This window comes from Protomyctophum parallelum (assembly GCF_964188405.1).
Source record: "Protomyctophum parallelum genome assembly, chromosome: 6".
NCBI lineage: Eukaryota > Metazoa > Chordata > Actinopteri > Myctophiformes > Myctophidae > Protomyctophum > Protomyctophum parallelum.
The window spans coordinates 31,947,844-31,962,239 of record NC_139701.1 but is presented as its reverse complement, the minus strand read 5'-3'; the positions used below and the strand labels follow the sequence as shown (position 1 = coordinate 31,962,239).

The 14,396-nt window shown below is 42.0% G+C and overlaps 1 protein-coding gene across 5 annotated transcripts in view; it reads right to left on the bottom strand.

Moving 5' to 3' along the window:
- mast2 (microtubule associated serine/threonine kinase 2) overlaps nucleotides 1-14,396 on the bottom strand; it is a 187,253-nt gene that overhangs the window by 146,397 nt on the left and 26,460 nt on the right. The window lies entirely within an intron of this gene.

Here is a 14,396-nt window from a genome sequence, read left to right as displayed (position 1 = left end):
CAGAACTCCCAGATGACTGCTCCTATGAAAGGGCTTTAGTGAAAGCTTCCGTTGCACTCGGCCAGAGGAAGCCTTGAGCGAACTCACTCATTCAGACACTCTCTCTCTCTCTCACACACACACCTAATTTACACCTTGCCTCCATTAACTCAAGCTTGGCTCAGTGAGCTCAGTGAGCCATGTCATTAACAAAAGTGCTTCACGTAGCGTGGTGCGATGCACACACGCATGTTGGATGTAACAGAGTAATACTCATTCAACTGTAATCACAGCCTGAGGCTTACACTGCTTTGGTGCAATTCACACACTTCTCTCTATAGTGATAATGTGGGAGCCGTTTTCAGACTGGGCCTTAAGCTAACAAGAAACAAGGGTGTGTGTGAATGGATATCGGATGAGCAGTTGAGTGCAACTCTGTCTTCCACAGACAAGCACACATCATGAGCTCTACAGTGACTCAGCGTGCTCTTGTTCGTTACCTCCGGCTAAATTAAGCTTCACGGTCACAGAACACGCTTTCAGTGAGATACTAATACGCCGTCATCTGCTGACGCAGTTCCTTTCTTCACCGCCAGGTGGCAGTGATGGGATTTGTGTCGTTACTGCCTGGGAGAGAGGATACCAGACAATAACAGTATTCACACATCAACACTGTCTTGTAATAATCTGTAGTGATGAAAGGAAGTATGTAAACGACATTGCTGTGTGTGTGTGTGTGTGTGTGTGTGTGTGTGTGTGTGTGTGTGTGTGTGTGTGTGTGTGTGTGTGGGGGGTCCGACTCTGCACACGGTGCTAGAATGTGTGATGGATCTCTCTCTACCATCCTCTCTGTCTCTATCTCTGTGGGAGCAGTGAGGACTGAAGAGCCTTGTGTCTACTCTACAGTTCAGATCAATACCCTAATCCACATAAAGACCACAGAGACTTTAATCCTACTGCGCACTGAATGATGCCATGCTTCACATGCAAGCACACGCACACACACGCACAGCTGTGACCTTGACCCGTTTCCAGTGTTGATGAAACTGTACACATAGACTACCCACAGACTCAACATATGCATGGATTCACACACACAGAAAGAACAAACATATTCCATTTCCAAATGATTGCAGTGGAAGTCTGCAGAATAAATATGGACCCACCCAAGTGAGAGCAGAACACACACAAGTCGCACTCGCCCCCCCCCCCCCCCCCCCCCCCCCCCCTTTCCCAGTATCACCGCAGACTGAAACTAGCCACACACTTTGGAATGGACCAGGGAAGGGAAATGCAACCCTTTCGACCAGGATCAAACTGGGAACCTGCAGAGACGGTGCTCCCTACCAGCCTTAAACAACTAATCCAGGAGGACATGAATACGGTAAAACGCATACCAGGACATATTAAGGAAAAAGATAATCTCACAACAGAACAAACCAGGGCACTTAGGGAACTAATCAACAACAAACAAATCATAATCAAGCCAGCAGACAAAGGCTCCTGCATAGTAATTATGGACAGACACCAATACCTGTTAGAAGGTGAGAGACAGCTCAATCAGGATCATTATAGGCAATTAGACCAACCAATTTACATAGAGACAGCTGTAAAGGCCAAAGCCATCGTAAACAGACTGAGGGAAAAAAAGCACATAAATGCCAAACAACAACAATATTTAATAGGACAGGACAGCCCACGAGCTAGGATATTTTATCTTTTACCAAAAATACACAAAAGCCCGGATTCATGGACAATACCATATGAAATTCCACCCGGGAGACCAATTGTGTCGGACTGTGGCAGTGAGACTTATCAGACAGCAGAGTTTATTGAATATTTCCTGAACCCACTGTCGATAAAACACCCCAGTTTTATAACAGACACTTACGATTTTGTGGACAAAATTAAAGCTATTATAGTAGGAAAGGAGGCCTTTCTGTTTTCGATAGATATAGACAGCCTCTACACAAACATTGAGACAGAAGCAGGCCTACTAGAAGTTAAAGAAGTCTTTAGTAAATACCCAGACACAAATCGACCAGAGGAGGAATTACTCCAATTACTAGACTTAAATCTAACCCAGAATGATTTTTCCTTTAACAACAAGTTTTATTTACAAATCAAAGGGACGGCCATGGGAAAGCGATTTGCACCCTCTTATGCAAACATCTACATGAGCATATGGGAGCAGACAGCACTAGAAAAATGCAGACTTAAACCGACACATTACTATAGGTTTCTGGATGATACATTTGGAATATGGGAACATAGGAAAGAAGAATTCCAGGAATTTATTGATGTTCTAAATAGCCATCATAGATCCATAACGATTAAATTTGTGACACACACTGAAAGGATTGACTTTCTTGATGTAACAATCTTCAAGGGCCCAAACTTTAACACAAATGGGAAACTAGACTTAAAAGTATTTTTTAAAGAAACAGACACCCACGCCCTATTACACAAAACGTCATTCCACCCGACACACTCCTACACAGGGATAGTCAAATCACAACTACTAAGATTCCATAGGATTTGCACGCAAAGAAGTGATTTCAAAATAGCTTGTAAAACACTATTTAAGGCCCTCAGACTAAGAGGATACACTAGGACATTCCTCCAGAAAGCTCAAAATACCTTCTTAGAAATAAGAGTGCGGGATCCAGGCCCTAAATTGGCCATGATAACCAGTTATTCAACACAGAGCACACTAGCCAACAACAGAATAAAAAGGAATTTTGAGAACCGAACGGATGATCTTCTAAAAGATTATAAAATTATATCGTCCTACAGAAAAAACAAAAACCTTAAAGATTATCTAGTACACAGCAAGCTAAAAGAAATCAACACACCAGCACGCCAGGGACCAGAATACTTCAAACACAAACATCAAAAATAGAACTACAAAACGTGTGTTAGAGATTAAACAACAAATAACAGCCAGAACCAGCAACTGCATTTACTTAATCACATGTGAAAAATGTGGTTTACAATATGTCGGAGAAACGGGTAAAACAATAGGTACAAGGCTGGGACAACACATATACAATATTAACAATGGAAAAAAGACAACCACAAGGTTTGTGCAACATTTCATGGCTCACGGCATTGAAGCTCTAAAATGCGCTGGACTTCAACACAATCCCAACTGGACAGTAGGACAAAGACGTTTTAATGAAAAACAGTGGATTAAGAACCTCAACACAGATTTTCCAGGAGGCTTAAACATGCCTAAAATCAGATCTTGAACACAACAAAACTTAAACTCAGGATTAAACTGGAGAAATCTAAAAATGATTGGATCAGACTTCCTTCGGATACATGGCGAATGCATTTATTCCTTGCATTGTGCCTACACATGTTGCGACTTGCGGTCGCAACATGTGTAGGCACAGTGCACTGAAGTTTTTTAATTCCCCCCCACCCCTCCGCCAAAGAAAAAGTTTTGTGTGTGTGTACGGTACGCGTGCGTGTGTGGAACACCTACATATGGAAACCAGACTAACACTGGAGACATAATGACTGTACTGTTGACAGGCTTATGCCTGGTAGCAGCATCATTTAATACTGTGCAACAGTAGGCTACAACAGGATCACAGCACAGGGTGTGTGTTGTATTTGCACTGCACTTCAGCAGAGATGGATAGCCTTCGACACGGCTTCTGGTGACACAATACAAACTGGCCCTCTACAGGACTCCGCCTGAAATAAATTCCCTTTCAACCTTTAAAGAAAGGTGTCACAATGATCTACATACAGTACAAGCTCACAACAATGCCTCACAATGGGACACATTCACATTGTGGGCTTGCAGATCTGTCATTTTTGGAGATTTAGAAATTCTTGACAATGTTGTCGATATGTCATTATTGAAGATTTCGAAATTCTTGACAATTTCAGGAATTATTTGTGATTTCCTTCTTCTTTCTTTTACAAAAAATGTTGCCTATAACGAGGACATTCCCAAAATAAGGAAACCAACTAAGTGATTCATCTATCAGGTTTGGTCACATAACAAGATATCATGGCATGAGAATAATGTGACCCACTGAGCATCAGATAGTCATGATAAAAGGCCTACTGTATAAACATTGTAGGATTAAAACTAACAACAGTTCTGGTTTAACAGCTCTGATGCTGTGCTAACTAAGGTTCAACAATCCAAAGTTAGTTTTGGCTTTGGCACCACAAACTAAATCAAATGTCACGTCGGTTTAACCGCAGACCAAAGAAGAAGAAAAGCAGCCTTCTCCACATAGCCGAGAGATGCAGTTGCACGGATCCGGTGTCCCCGTAGCCTTTGTCTGCCTGTCCTCTAAAACCATGCAACAAACCCAGCCAGGGAAGGAAGTGAAAACCAGGGTTTCATAATGGCTTCTCCTTCCTATGGTCTCCCTCGTGTTTCTCAACCCCCCAAACCCCAACACCCACCCCCCACCCACCCCACACCCCATCCTTTCATTTCCCCCCGGAGCCCTGGCTTCTGCAGCTTTACATTTTGGGCTAACATTCATCATGTGTTGACGTCCTGTGGAGAGGAACCCCCCCCCCCCCCACCCCCAAACACACACGCGCACACACCACCTCCCGCGCTCCACACAATCCACCGTGAGACGCACATCTACAATCTATCACATCTGTCATCGCATAGGGAGGATCTGATTCTGTACCACAGCTGTACCATAGCTGCTTTAGCCTCGGGACGTCAAAATATACATACATACAGTACATATGCAGTAATGTACAGTACATGAAAGCAAGCGTGCGTTCACTCAGTAAAAGCATATGAGCAGTTGAGCACACATGACTTTGACATAATAGCCAATAAGGACTTTTGCGTGATGTTCAATATTCCACCTCATCATACAAACCAATTACATTGTGGCCTTTGTCTGTCATATAGGCAGACAGCAAAGCCTGATCCAAATATTCTGCTTGTCAGCAAAGACGCACACACACAACTTTGTGATTTTAACTGCAGCACAGCAAAACCTGCACAGCAAAAAGAAGATAAGAAAAAGGCCTTAATCAATCTCCTTACATAAAGTATACTGTGCTGCTGGCAGCAATGATGCACAGACGATCCAAGATGTGATTTAAAAACCCTCTTGGCCTCCAAATGTGTTGACCGCTGAGAGAGTGAGCTGACTGCAAAAGAGGTAATAAGAATATTGTGTTGGCTTGGTTTTGCCCTTCTATTATGCAGTGCAGTTGCGGATAATTAAAAGTGCACATGGCGGTGAGATGGCGGAGCCGAGGCATTATGTGGCAGAATTCAGCATTTAGTACAATTGCTTGATGCTGTGTTGTTGATATAATTCGTTTTAATGAAAAAACAATTGTTGGGGGCGCCGGCTGGCCAAGTGGAGCATGCCATATATAGGCTTGACAACGTGTTGCGTGTTCGAGTCCCGTTCATGACGACCTTTTCTGCATGTCTCTCCCGTTCTCTCTCTCTCCCTCTTTCCTGTCCATCTTCACTTGATACTATCAATAAAGGCAGAAAAGCCCAAAAAAACGAATCTTAAAAAAAGAAGAAAAAAACTCTCGTTGGCATTCTGTATTCATTGCTGACTTAAGCTGACCGCTAAATAAGCATAAGGCAAAGGCACAATGGTTAAAGGACAAATTTAGTTTTTTTCAACCAAGGATCATGTTTTAGGTTGTTATTCGCAAATATGTCCGGGCAGAAACGAACAACTCAGAACACAATAGTTCCGCCTTAGAGAATTTTGGTCCCTACTACTACTGCGCTGAAACAGAAACATAGGCAGTTATAGCGGACCCCCGCAGATAATAATGCAGCTGGTGATTAATTGATTTAATAAATTCTTGTTAATCTGTCAATCATACGACAGTTCAACCACCAGAACAAAGCTTGTAGCAAAATCAACCCCCTCCTAAACACTCTGTCCTCCTATCTTTTTATTGTACCCCCCCCCCCCCCCACCCCGATCACCACCACCACCACACACACAGTCTATCCTAACATCACTCCAATATTCCCCAGACTACAAACACCCCCCAAAAAGACCTACTCTATCTTCCACCTCGTTCTCCATTCCACCACAACCCTGCTCCCCTTCCTATCACATCTGGCCTATGTTTTATTCATTCCATTTCACTTACATACCGTATGTACTACTGTGAGGTGCAGGTGGTCCCTTCACTTCAGAAAGTAGCTGATAGAACATGTACTGTGAGGTGGAGGTGGTCCCTTCACTTCAGAAAGTAGCTGATAGAACATGTACTACTGTGAGGTGCAGGTGGTCCCTTCACTTCAGAAAGTAGCTGATAGAACATGTACTACTGTGAGGTGCAGGTGGTCCCTTCACTTCAGAAAGTAGCTGATAGAACATGTACTACTGTGAGGTGCAGGTGGTCCCTTCACTTCAGAAAGTAGCTGATAGAACATGTACTACTGTGAGGTGCAGGTGGTCCCTTCACTTCAGAAAGTAGCTGATAGAACATGTACTACTGTGAGGTGCAGGTGGTCCCTTCACTTCAGAAAGTATCTTATAGAACATGTAAGAAACTTCACAGCTCCATTACAACAGAACTGAGACCATCAGATTTTTTTTTATTTTTTTTTAAGATTTATTTATTGATAATGCAGATATCATTTACAACAATGAATTACATAATAATTACATAATTACATAATAGAATTACATGATTTATTTTTATTTATTTAAACAAGACAAGACAAACTCAAAAAGGAAAAGACAAAAAACAGTAAAAACACTCTGAAGGTGATTTTTCAGATTTCCAATTAACCAAGATGATTTTCTTCGCAGCTGTACTGGCGAGTAACACAAAGTATGCTTTGTTGAAATTTGTGTTGATCAATGTAACGTCACCCAGTAACTAGCCTTGGTACCAGGCTTTCATTTTTGTTGGTGCAAAAATTGAAAGCCTGGAGGAACGCATTGGCCGCTCTGGTCTAAAAGTGGAGTCAACCCTTCCGGGTGGGCGTCGCTCCAAATGATGTGATGTAGCGCTGCACTAGGGGGAGAGGAGGGGCCGGGGGTGACGGACAGATCGATGAGATCCAATCAGGGCGCGACCCGCCCCTCTAGACCAGAAACCTAACACGTTAGCTCAGGCTACCCAGTAACCAAATTCTTGGATCATGTGGTATTTCAACCTCTATGATATCAGAGACAGTAGACAAGATGAACTTCCAATAATCAATTAAAAGTGGGCAGTTCTATAACATATGTAATAGGCAGCCTTCTGTTATCTTACATCTTTGGCACATAGGGGAGACCATCAGAATTTCCTCATTAAAGACATTATGTAGGAACTGGGTAGGCGAGGAGTGTGCGTGCGTGCATGCATGCATGCGTAAACAGACACAATACAGTCATAAAGATCATGGTAGCTCAACCCAGTCTTAGCACAGATGCACATTATAAACATTCACCCACATAAGGCTCCTATAACTGTACTTTGGAATCGTTTGCACTTAGGTAAACCATTCAATCTGTGCCCATAAAACACACTTTTTAATCCTAGCCTGTTCACATCCTAAACAAACCAGTGAGACGGCTTCAGTGAGCTGCTCATTTCAGGTGTGTTGCAGAGAGAAGGAGGCCTGCCAAGTGCCAACCACAGCCTGACTGTTTCACGACACGCTGGGGTGATAAGTGAAGACAAAGGAACACACTGATAAAGTACTAGGAGGGTGAGGACTCTGAGGAGTGAATGCACGCCACTGCTGAAAGTCCAAGTGGGTTTTCACTGGCCCGCTTTGTTACCAGGCTCTGTGTGTGTGTGTGTGTGTGTGTGTGTGTGTGTGTGTGTGTGTGTGTGTGTGTGTGTGTGTGTGTGTGAATGATATGCAGTTCCCTCATGACATGATTGCATGCTTGTCTGTGCAGGATTACATTGCATCATACATGTTTCCTGTCTGTCAGTATGGGTCGGTATGTATAGTGTTGCTGGCTTATACGATGCAATGTCAGATGTGTGTGCGTGCGTGCATAGGCATGTGGTTGTTAACCAAAACAGTTAAGAGAAATAAATTGCTGATGTGTTCCAGCTGTATGAGAGAACTATAGAAAGGTGCTCTAAGCAAGACAGACAGACAGACAGACAGACAGACAGACAGACAGACAGACAGACAGACAGACAAGAAAGTGCTCTCACAAGGACTTTGGTAAGCTGTGATTTGTTCAAACTTCTCTGCCCTCAATGTCAATGGTTGCCGCATAAGTAGCGGGGGGGGGGGGGGATTTCAAATGCATGTGAAACCAATGTATGTATATCTTGGCACTGTGCCAACTTTAAAGCCTGCTTACCTCAACAGAACCTGTTTCATTTACACTCATTATATGCTGTATGGTAAAGTAATGTTCCTTTGAAGGCGAAGTTTGCAAAGTAAACACATTTCAACACAACATGTGGGCTCTCAAACTTATTAAAGGGATTCAGGTTCATAAAGTTATTAGAAGGGATAGCGCTAAGCGCAGTAAGCGCACCCACTGATCTGGGATGCTCCCTTGGTGTTTGGTCTCTAAGCAGCACTGATGTAGATAGGTCTGCTCTTTAGGGAGACAAACTCACAGGTACACAAGAAGGGAGGGGGGAACAAAAAAAACAGTGAAGCTATTCATTCGTCACCCCCACTCAGTGTATCAGCTACCTGTGAACACACACACACACACACACACACACACACACCACACAAGCTTCAAGAGACCACGAGTAACAGTCCTTTAAGTACCCTTAAAGTCTGATAATAATTATCTCAGACAATGTTGATGTACATGACAAACTACCGAGGAGAAAAGAAAGTTACGTTATTTACGATGTCTTAAAGTGAATAACAGTGAATAAATCAGAATAAGGAAAAGACTAGAACAACATATACGTCATTTAAACCGCAGCATGAAACAAAACAAATTAACAAAACATTACTGGTTGTGGTAGTGTTATGCAACGGGTCAGAGTAGGGGTTGGGTTAGGCCAGGGTGACCATATTATTTTTTAAACCCAAAATGGGACCCAGTTACTCACTTAAAATCAACTATTTTTGCTACTTTTGTCAATTTAATTTATTTTTCTGTTTGGTCACCCTAGATTATTTTGGGCGGTCGCCGCCTGACAAGAACCACCTTACCCAGGGTCACTAGGTAAGGTGGTAAGGAAAACAAATATATATATATATATATATATATATATATATATATATACACACATCATGCAGCTGTAATCCAACATGCATTCCACTGCAACGACGCTCGTGTCAAGTGATCGACCGTAGCCAATCGGAAGAAGGAAATTGCAAGATTTCACAGCCGATTTAAAAAAAGAAATTCTCTAGGCTGCATTTGCGGTGATTGAACAGAACACGGACGTTCTGGGCTAATTTCTGATGTTATGTTGCGTTGCGGTTACAATATTAACGCGTTTGAAGAGAAATAAAGTTTTGGTCCCTCGAGACACTAATGAGGGAATTTGCTTCCTGAGCAGCTTGTAGTAGGGCCGCTGTGATTGGCCACTTGGCCAGTAGCGTAAGAGCTGGGCCGCCAAGCTGGGTTGAAAACGCAGAGAGGAAGCCAGTGACGTATGCGGACCAGAAAGCACAGGCGGGAATGGCAGTTTCGCATATGTCACAGTCCATGACTTGGCGACCTGAACTGGGTACAAAAATGTGAGCAATGGGTATAACAATTTGAGAAATTCTGGAATTCTGGGAAATGTAATATAGGATGATCTAAACTTAAGAACTCGCAGATTGACTATTTTCTAAATGTTTGCCACTTTCTTATATTATTTGTCAATTTGGCCGATGTTTTTATAGTATAGTTTGTTGATTACTTTTGATGAAGTAAATGGTCTGGTCTTTAATTTAATTTCCAGTGCCATGATTTTTGTATTTTTTCAGGTTTTTAGGAGGTGACAGTACTTCATTAGACCCCTTGGTGTGGTTGTTATGTGCAGTGCAATTATGTCTACCCTTTGTATTTAGGATTTCTTCCTGGAGACATCACAATATCATCCGCTCCCCTAACCCCTCCTCCTTTATCATACAACAACTGCTGTGGGAGCTTCAGTTCAGGTGGATCACCACCCATCAGGCAAACCAGGCATACTTAAATAACTGGTGGGCGTGTCCACATAAAAACGACATTTTCACAAATACTGTACACTTTTTTTGAAAAACCTTCCTCTATATAATAATAATACCTGATGATTATGTTTTGGAAAGGTGGAAAGAAATCACGGCACTCCATCTTTAAATATCTTTTTTAGGTAAGTCCTTAACCTGTCACTTTACTGTCATCTAGGGACCCCCCAAAACCATGTGGGGGTCCCAAGTCACAGGTTGACAACCAATGGTTAGTCCGTAGGGTGTGGTTTCTTCATTACAGCATTTTTCCATCATCCGATTCCTGCTGTATGGATTAAAAGGGCTTTCATCCGGGCTCAGCTTCCCCACACCCAAATGCCACAGCATAATGCTACACACGACAATAATCCACTGCCCTCTAAGTCAGCAGCACACCACCCAGCACACACAAAACACAAAGTGTGTGTGTGTGTGTGTGCGTGCATGTCAGTTTTGCTTTGCTTTTGTGTTTAGCATTTGACCTCCTAATCCGCCCCATACGGAGAAGCGTTTCCAAGGCATCTAATTAGCTAGATTAACAGGGGATATTTATCAAACCAATTTATCCAGTCTTTGCAGACCGGTACTTGGCTTAAGAAAACACTTCACCCAGAGTTATTGTGCAGAGAAACCACCCAGGGAGCCTTCATCCTGTCTTTCTGTGTGTGTGTGTGTGTGTGTGTGTGTGTGTGTGTGTGTGTGTGTGTGTGTGTGTGTGTGTGTGTGTGTGTGTGTGTGTGTGTGTGTGTGTGTGTGTGTGTGTGTGTGTGTGTGTGCGCATCCAACACAACTGCTGTACATTCACTAATGCATGTCCTCATTACTGCAGGGCTAGAAAGGGGGATAGAGAGAGAAATACACAGTAGGAGAACGTTAGATGCTGCACAAAGGACTTGGTTAATTAGGTATACAGTATATATCTAGGCTAATTAAAATGCTAATTTGCTTCTCATCTGCACCGATGACAAAATAAGAATACCGGTATATTCCAAACGTTATCATGTTATTCATGTTATCCAAATATTGATCCAATTCAAGTATTTAATTTCCCACCAGGGGAAACATAAAAAAATACAACACTAACAAATTCACAAACACAATGGTTCATAGCTGAACAAGCACTGTACCAGAGATCAATAAATAAGAATCAGCGAGGTTCAAAAGGTTTAGGAATAGGAGAGAGAAGTGTTTCATATACAAAGAAAGTGCAAGAAAGTGCAAGCTCGCTGGCTAGTAGTGTGCAAATTCAGCAATACAGTATAGCTGCACAGTTAGTTACAATTTACAATTTACAATTTAGGCATTTAGCAGACGCTCTTAATCCAGAGCGACTTACATTTAGTCAATGTATCCTATGGGACATGACTGCCCGTTGGCTAGAGTACGGTACACAGTAAAATACTCATGTTTATGTAAATGTACTACAAAAGTGTACAAATTGAACCAAATCCATCTGGTTCAATTGGAATATTTATGATTTATTATTGAATTCACACTATCTACCGATTTAACTGTGTTACTCCAACCCACTTTTAGGGGGTGGTCGGAACAGCCCTGTATAGCATGAGCCATACTGGACTGATGTCAGCATCTGTCACAAATGCTTACTGCACAGACAGATCCTAAGGACAAACCAAGAGGGAGTACTGTATATACATAATGTTTATTACCTCTGTGTTATTTATGTGTGTGGGAAAAAACGATTAAAAACCGGTTGAAATAGCCCTTCCAGTTGTAACTCGTATTATACAGTAGATTTGCCGTTTTCCTGTCGCGCCATTTTTTGCTCCTAATCTGTCTGCCGCAGCTGCGAGAGGAGAGATAGGGCCTGGGCCAAGCATTCTCTAGTAGCACAGCTCCTCCAAAGCACATGGGGCAGCCTGGGAGGTAAAGTGAACTCTCCAGTGACATCAAAAGTCCAAATGGAGTCTAAAATCAATCAATATCAAAACATTATTCTGATTGTCTTTTTGACAGCCATTTAAGCAGGCCAACAGCATCGTATTGGATAATGAATTTGACAATCCACCAGCTAGAGTGGCCGCAGGGAGAAGAACTTTGGCACCGTGCTGACAGTAAGCCCAGACAGCGAGGCAAGGCAGAGATAAGAGACTGAGATCTCTCTGTGTGTGTGTGTGTGTGTGTGTGTGTGTGTGTGTGTGTGTGTGTGTGTGTGTGTGTGTGTGTGTGTGTGTGTGTGTGTGTGTGTGTGTGTGTGTGTGGGTGCTAGTCAGCAGCAGCACCAAAAGAGGAGAGTAGACCCTGAGGGTATGATTGCCCAATGTGATGTTGGTGGGTGAGCAATAGAGGAAAGCAGGGCAGGGGTGAATCAAACATAGGAAGACACTAAGGGAATACTGAAAGACAGGATAGAGATGGTGTGGTCACAATAGTTCAAGTTGACCAATCGATGAAAACGTGTTATGTAACCTTCTAAACGAGCCACAATTCTATCTTGCACATGCTCACGACAAAAGGTGTGTGGGGGTATATTGACACTTTCAAAAACTGATTGTACGTTGGTGTTAATTCTAGAGCTGGGACTCGATTAAAAAAATTAATCTAATTAATCAGAGGCTTTGCGATTAATTAATCTAGATTAATCGCATTTTAATCGCATATCATTATTTGACCCGAGAACAGTGAGAAAGCAATTTTTTCAAATGGATGTTGGTATACTAGTGAATCAATGAATAGTGAATACATAAGTTTAAGCAATAAAACATTGTTTTTGTAGTAATAGGGGTAATAATTCTATATTGAATAATTGCACACAACTGTGCTGTAATCCACGCTACCATCGGATATCCTTTTAAATCCTATTTCCAATCCACGGGGACAAGCAAAGTGATCTCAGCGGCTTCCCCCAGTCTGGTGAACTGTCTGCGGTTTCTGGTGGTGTTATTGTCTGAAGAGGACACGGACACTTGGTGCGCAGGTCCGTCTGAAAACTGTCCAGTGACAACGTTCCGCGGTGAAAAAAATTGTGCGATTAAAATGCGTAATTTTTTTTAATGCATTGATTTTTCTGTAGTTAATTAATCGTAATTAATCGCAATTAGTCCCGGCCCTAGTTAATTCTAACTCTTAACTGAATGCCGTCTGAGTGTGTATATCTATAAATACTATATTATACCATTAACCATAATGTGGTGGTGATGAAGTTGTTATTTACCGTTTTGATGTTGGGAAATGTTCTTTGTGGCATGTCGTCCTCGGCCTAGTAGTGCAGTTCCTTATGGTCAGCCAAATGAGTTTGTAGGCTTTAGACGGAGATTTTTAAAACTATATATTTTTGGAAACCTTATAGCCTAACGAATCAGAAAATGTTTGTTGCCATTTTTTTCGAGGTCGGTAAAGCAGCCATCTTGGAGCTTTAAAAATGGCTACTTTCAAAAACGAATTTCTCAATATCTCGCCTCCTAGATGACCTAAAATCAAGATTGAAGTGGTTAAATCTACATTTTTGGGGGCAAGTAATCCAATGGAGCCGATTACATTCTATATGAGGCATGTATGGGTGGGTATTTCACATCTTTACATGATATATCACATATAAATGCTAATTTCCCACATTAAGGAACCCACTTTTTTAGATGTCTTCATTTGCCCTGATATAAAAGGTTGGCCACTAGAAATAATATCTATGAACCGTAGGAATACAACCTATATGGACAACCCGGTCAATCGGTCATCTTGCTGCTGGGAATCCAATATGGCCGCCTTAATATTGGCCCCTATCAGAAAGTACCTTTGGTGATAACTTTTGAACCAGATGGGATAGAAATGCAAACTTGGTAACTATTTCATAATTTATGAGCATGAGAAACTCATTGGAATACTTTATGGTTGGGTGTGCCTGGGCCCCCATATTTCCAAAATGGACGGCACCTAAAAATTAGTTTTAATGTGACTTTTACAGTGACATCCGAAGTGACTGCAATGTGAGCACATAGGTCACTTGGTCAGTTTGAACTTTCATTTCTATATTGACAATATGGCTGCAGTCATAAATAATGTATGGTATTGTAGTCCGGCAGCCGACAGGCTTCTTTTGTTTAAAGTGGGAAATTTGGTATATAGACTTTTTTATTGGCCTAAAATATTGTCTATATACATACATGAATCCACTTTCTGACTGGCTGTTAGTATTGGGCAATCTTTTTTATAGGGGTTTCTTGTGTGACCCTACCATTAACATCCTATGGCTAACGTTTCCTTTTGCTTTAGCATATGACATGTCAAACTAGGGGTTTTTCATGATTCTGAATCCATTAGGGGTTTTTCATGATTCTGA